General features: G+C 40.3%; 1 long non-coding RNA gene across 1 annotated transcript in view; it reads left to right on the plus strand.

The window, feature by feature from the left end:
• Positions 1 to 5,704, plus strand: part of LOC137980083 (uncharacterized) — a 13,466-nt gene extending 7,762 nt beyond the window's left edge. Inside the window, exons 3-4 of the long non-coding RNA XR_011118442.1 lie at positions 1,966 to 2,091; positions 4,665 to 5,704. This is a non-coding gene — a long non-coding RNA (uncharacterized lncRNA). The remainder of the gene's footprint in view (positions 1 to 1,965; positions 2,092 to 4,664) is intronic.
• Positions 5,705 to 6,355: the final 651 nt, after the last annotated feature.

Here is a 6,355-nt window from a genome sequence, read left to right on the forward strand (position 1 = left end):
CGAACAAAACGAGATCAGGTTTATTAAAAATATTCTCTGAATGAATGAAAGACGTATGAATGAAAGACATAGAGCGGTTTTCAAATGAGTGTCGTAAAACCAAAACCAAAGTAATTACTTTAGCCAACCAAAAAGGGCGGAGACAATCCAGTAAACCAATGAAAACTCGAAGTGCAGTCAACTCTCTCTAAGACGGACACCATCGGGACCGGCCTCAGCTGTCCGTCTTAGAGAGGTGTCCGGCTTATAGAGAGTCGACGTAAGATGACTCCAGGAATTTTAAGATAATAATGCTCAACCTGTGCACAGTGAATACGCGTCTGTTTAAAGTTTGTTTTAAGTGAACGAAACCTACCTGTTTAAGATTACAATACAATTCGGTTGTCAACTCCAAGTTATTTTTCGAATGGGACAATGACTGATTTAATTTTAACTTGTACTGTATGTATTCTGGCGACAACTCAAGAGCTGTCAATTAAACGTCTGGTGTTAAAAAGAGTCACGTACAAGAATTTTTCTTCCCAAATCGTAATTTGCGGTCACATTCAGCACCTCATAAGTGTCCGTTGTCCGTCCGTTATGGAGGTGTCCGTCTTATAGAGAGTTTGGCTATAGTAAAATGACTAAGAAACGGCCGGGATCAGCACCAGGTGTCCGACTTATAGTGGTGTCCGTTAAGAGAGAGTCGACTGTAATTACACGGAGCCGGTACAAAGCGCGGGAAAATGTGCACGAGCAAGCCACGATTGGCTTGAAAAAGTGGCGCGAGAACTTTGAACCAATCACTGAGTGAAGTAATGCAAAACCAAAGTAATTGGCTAATTACTTTCGACACTCAATTGAAAACCGCTCTATATTTGAACTGCGACAGGAAAATATAAAATCAATTTATGACTTTCATATATTCCGACTGTATTCTCTACGGGATTATCATTAACTAAGAAGGCTGGCTTGACAGATCTTGATAACTCGATGCAACGGTAAAGCAGAGCTCATGGGTTCAATTTGCCTATTCAAGCCTGAATTTTCCAATATTTCATTTTGCTGCCGCAAACATGGTGCTCATAACTGCGACAATCATTTCAAGGCTTAGTAGTTAATAGAATGGAACGCTGGGCAATTGAATTTTGATTTTTCCAGGTATTATTCTGTCACAGAATTCCTGCATATTTAAAAAAGCGCAAAAAACTATCACCCCTGAAAATTTCAAAGCTTGATAAGGAGCAAGATCATTTTGAAAAAAAGAAGTTGCGCAAATTGACACTGGTGGGAATCTTTTGAATTTGTATTCATCCCGACTCGGGCATCTATTTTTATGAAACTCCATCCATTCTCGTCCCCAGAGCCCTCCGTTTCTTTTAGTTACTGACTTGTAACAATCAATCGGTAAAACGGGATAACATCATATCGCACTAAAATTGCATATTTCAGAAGAAAAACAAAATTTTTCCAGGAATCTGGAAATTTTGGTCACATACTTTTCCCGGAAACATTCAGGAATTTTTGTGTGAACAGGAAATCGGTGAAAAGGACAATTGAAACTTAACTTACCAGGTGCACTTTTGCGATATGGAGATGTTTCATGCGCCCATAGTCGATAGAGGGGAATGGCTATGAAACCCGACAAGTTTCTTTGTTGTAGGTTCTTGTTCTCTTCTTTGGCCTTGACCGTGCACAAAACACGGCAATAGTTGTTTACTCCGTCCTGACGAACTAACCAATAGAAACTTGTTGATTACGTAACTCATGCATGGTATATGAGCGTAAGTAAAACAAAAGATTGTGCACGGTCGTTGACTTTCCAACCTAAATCTTGGCATCTTTGTTTGAAAAAGGGCTTTTGTTGTCGTGATGAATTCTGGCACAGAGCTTCGTCAAAACGGGCAAAATAGAAATTTGATACAAGTTGTTTTATTAGTGCTTTTATTCAGTTAATTGTATGTAATTTTTTTTTACATTCCACAGTTGAAAGTTCCAGCTGGTTTACTTTTGAGATAATGGCAGGAACGAGGAAAAACGAGGAGGAACTGGGAAGAACGCGGAGCAGTGAGACTATTCCAATCCCCCTCCGTATGAGCGTGGGAGATCTGGGTACGAGATTAGTATGTTAGCTGATAATGTCCGCGGCTGAGAGATTGTCCGAAAAATGAATATTTCGCCGAGAAGCAAAGCAACGAGGGCAAATATGAAATTTTGGATAATAAATAATGATGTATTGGTTTGTAGTATCACTGAATATTTCTACTGGTTGTTTGTCTTTTGAGTCGCCCTAGCTACAGCATAACTCGCAAAAATACTCAGCAATGCTACATACCAAAACATAAACTTCTAAAGACATATATATCGCACCTAGCTAACAATTTATTATGGCATCACCCTGTGCTTGCAATGGTCCCACATGACTGCATACTCCCTCCAAGATGGGATATCTTATTTTGTCTTATGTGATGTCAAAGAGTCTGTGAACTGTTTCGTTGATTCTTACATGAATATTTTGCAGGCTATTGAAATGGGGGATAACTTTTAATTGACTGACAAAATACATTTCAGAACACTGGGCTGGTCTTTCATATACCGGATCCGAAATAATTTATGTCAAGAGTGAATTAGATTTACAAGAGCGTTGATCTATCACTTTACGGTCTTCCCCCGGCACAGTCACAAATCGATTTATTTTTAGATACACTTTGCGCGCGAAACAAACAAAGGGCCGCCAATTTTAACCAATCAGAAGAAGCCATGTCACGCGTGACTACAATTTTTTTAAGGCTTTTATTATTTAAGTGCGTGAAATGTATAAAAGGACGCGATGTTTTGTTCATTTAGTCCTCTTTAACATCTGAGTGGCTAAAAAACTGGGTGGCATTAAGACTGGACTTGACGACAATTTGATAATTATCTCAATAACTTTTTATACTCATCGCACTTTTTTTAAATGACTCATACCCTGGATTTACTTAAGAAAAGCATTGAAATTTGTGCCAGGACAAGTTGAACTCCAGCTTCACTTTCTTTCAAAGGCCATGGGCAAAATTCCATGCACACATAATCTCGTCCCCAGAGTCCGCTTTTCTTTTGGTCAGCACAAAGAACGTGGACTCTGGCCACTTCCAAGGCAGGAACTCCGCACATCAAGGACTTCCGGCTTGTCTACGCACGTTCAGAAATTTGAAACAACAGTGGTTGTCAACGGTTACAAAAATGGATTTTCTCTGCGACTGCGCATAAATTAGAAGTGGCCAGAGTCCGTGTTCTTGGTGCTAACCAAAAGAAAAGCCGACTCTGGGGACCAGATTGATGCACACGTAACTGTGCTTATTCATGCGCGCATGCGCAATGAACGAGTTCTTGTAACGTAATTCCATAGCTAAACCGGTCTAAATATCAGATTTACGGGGTAAACATCACAGATTTATTTGGATAAAGACAATAAATCAGATTGATAGCCATACACCATACAAATATTTTCCTTCCCTGAAAGAGTTTGCCCGCTAATATGAAATGAAATCACTGTTGTAAAATTTAGGAAAGGTTCGAACTTAAAGTGAAGGTAAATATTTCATTTTATTGTCCCTTCTTTCTTTTTTTACTGACTCTCTTTCCTATATGCAGAAATTCTTATTATATCAACCCCAATGAAAGAAACTAGAAGCTGTGCGCGGCCTTTCTCAGTCGTGCCACGTTTGTGAACTTTTGTCTCTCCAAAATGTCGTGCTAGAGTGCTTTCAATTCTTTTCACGTCAATCAATCGCCAAGAAGTTGGAAAAAAAGACGTTGGTTATTTGTTTCTGGTCTATGCTATCTCAATTTGCGATTCTGCAAAAGTTGTTACAAAAGCAATCTTTACTTCGGTGAGGAAAAACTTACTTTACTTCTTTAACAGATTGTGATTCAATAGTGTATTTTGCAATGTACAACGCTGAAAAACCTTTCACTACTGCTTTCGTTTTATCTCATTTTGCTGACTATCATCCCTGGCGGTAAGTTTTTCGTGGATCCTGGTTCCGGGTTCGAATTCCAATAACAGTAGCGGCATTGCCTTGGAAATCAACCTAGGTATTGTCCACGTTAAAAGATAAAATTTTACTAACGAACTCAGCTTAATATCACGTCAGGCAAACCATTACTTCTACCTTTTGTATTTATTGCTTTGATCTCTTGATTGTCTGCACTACATTAAGTAGAAAATTCTAGATTTAACACCTCGTCTTGTCTTAAAATAGTTCGTTTAGCCCCGCAAACCCTTGCTCCATGAACTCCTATATTTTATGGACCTAGTGTAGTCACGGTGTTAATCTTGGTCGTTCTCAAATTAATTATTGGGCGAATAGCCCGCTACTTGTTTGATACTGCAGAATTTTCATAGTATTAGCTTTCAATAAGGAGGCTGAAACCAGTTTCAACGCTTCCAAATGACGCTCTTATTAGAAGGATCGGCACCACAACGTTGTATCATGTATTGGCAATATTGTGGTACCAAATGAAACACGAATTATTGCTGAACAAGGTACTGTCATTATTGTGACGTAATATGCAAAGTTTTAAAAATTATGTCTAACGGTCGTAAAACATTGTACTGAAGAAATATTTTATGGTGCCGGAATAATTACAGAATTGGAATGCTCGCAGCGTTGTTAATTTCTTAAAATTTATTCTTTTTCCAGATATCTTACGGAAATTGTCTGAGCTTCCACAAGCGTTTCCACATTTTGTCCGTCGACAAAAAGACGAGCTTTCAAACATTCTGACCTGTCTGCGTCCAGACAACGAGTGTCAATGCGTCTTACTACATGGAGCTCCAGGAATTGGGAAGACAACCTTGGCCATCAAGGGCGGCCAATGAAATACTTGAAACTAACGATCGCGCACTGGTTGTATACATAAATTGCAATACATTTATTCTTTCGCAGACTTTTCAGAAAAAGTCATTCGTCAAATTTACCCATCACGTTTTCCTGCAAATAACCCAGAAGCTGAAGTCAAGAATCGTTTGATTACACTGAACAAAACTTTCTTTGTTCTTTTGTTGCTGGACAACTTTGAGTTTTTACTAGGTAATGCGAATGACAACGAACAGGAAAATCAACGATCGGCTGCATCTTTATGTCCCGCCGACAGTAAGGACCGAAGGTTGATCAAGGACTTTATCGGTGAAATTGCGGGGTGGGTAAGAAACGTTAAATTACTTGTTACTTCATCGAACATTGTTTGTTTTCGTCAAATTGGAATAAAGACGATGACACTGGATCCGTTTTCACCAGAAGAAACCTTCGAGCTGTTAAAGAATGTACACGGCGATCGAGTAACGGTCGAAACATCCAAGGAACTATGCGAAGCTTGTAATGGTATTCCGCTCGTTCTTTACACTTTGATGTCGTCAGCAATTAATCTGCCCGCCTTAGTGGCGTATATGAACAGCTCTTCTCCACACGATCCCGCCATTAACAAATCCCTGGACTATTGCTTCAGTAGACTAAGAACGCAGGAACAGCATACCCTTTTAAGTTTGGCTCTTGTTAGAGGTTGGTTCACGCTACCTAAAGTTGCCAAAGCCTTTTGTTCCGCTACGTCAAGTGAGCGTGATATCAAACGCCATGTTGTAGAACTGGGAAACTGCTCTCTCTTACAGCAAAATATGTTTGGGGAAACATGCCGGTATACATTCCTCTCGAACATTCGAGATTACTGCATACACAAGGCGGCATCAGAAGAGGGTTTCGTGTGGTCTTCCGTCGCGCTCGTAATCTGCTCATCGACTACCTCATTTCTTTCTTAAAAGACACTTTAAAGAAGTTCTTAAGCAAAGATGCGGTGGAGTCAGCTATCGACGACTTTGCATATGAAAAGAAAATGTGATTCAGCTTGTAGAGTGGATTGATTCGGGTGAAGTGGATGCAGAACGTGTTACGAAATGCATTGAGGCCTTTACCGTGGCGGGAGAGCTGCTTGCAAAGATGATGGCGAAGTCCATGTTTAAGGGAGTCTACGAATCCTTGGTCCGGAAATGTGAAGAATGGGAGAACAAAGAAGACTCGGTGAATGTCTGACTTCCCTTGGAATCAAGGAAATTTTCAACTGTACGTGCACTGAGGGTCTGTGTGATAAAGCTACTGCACGAGCTCAACACTATTTGGAGAAAGCAAACACAATCCAGAGTAAACTTGGCATGAACCATGGTAACCGCAGAGCCCAATGTCTCGCTAAGCTTGGCCGCTGTTTAGCAAAAAGTAGTGACACCCGTGAACGAGGAAGAGGTATGATTGAGGACGCAATTCGCATCAGGCAAAACGCAGTGAAGACACCGGATGAAGAAGAAGGCGGCGAAACATGTCTGCCACGTCATGCTGGCGTGCTG

Source organism: Montipora foliosa, chromosome 12 (assembly GCF_036669935.1).
Source record: "Montipora foliosa isolate CH-2021 chromosome 12, ASM3666993v2, whole genome shotgun sequence".
In the NCBI taxonomy this organism is placed as follows: domain Eukaryota; kingdom Metazoa; phylum Cnidaria; class Anthozoa; order Scleractinia; family Acroporidae; genus Montipora; species Montipora foliosa.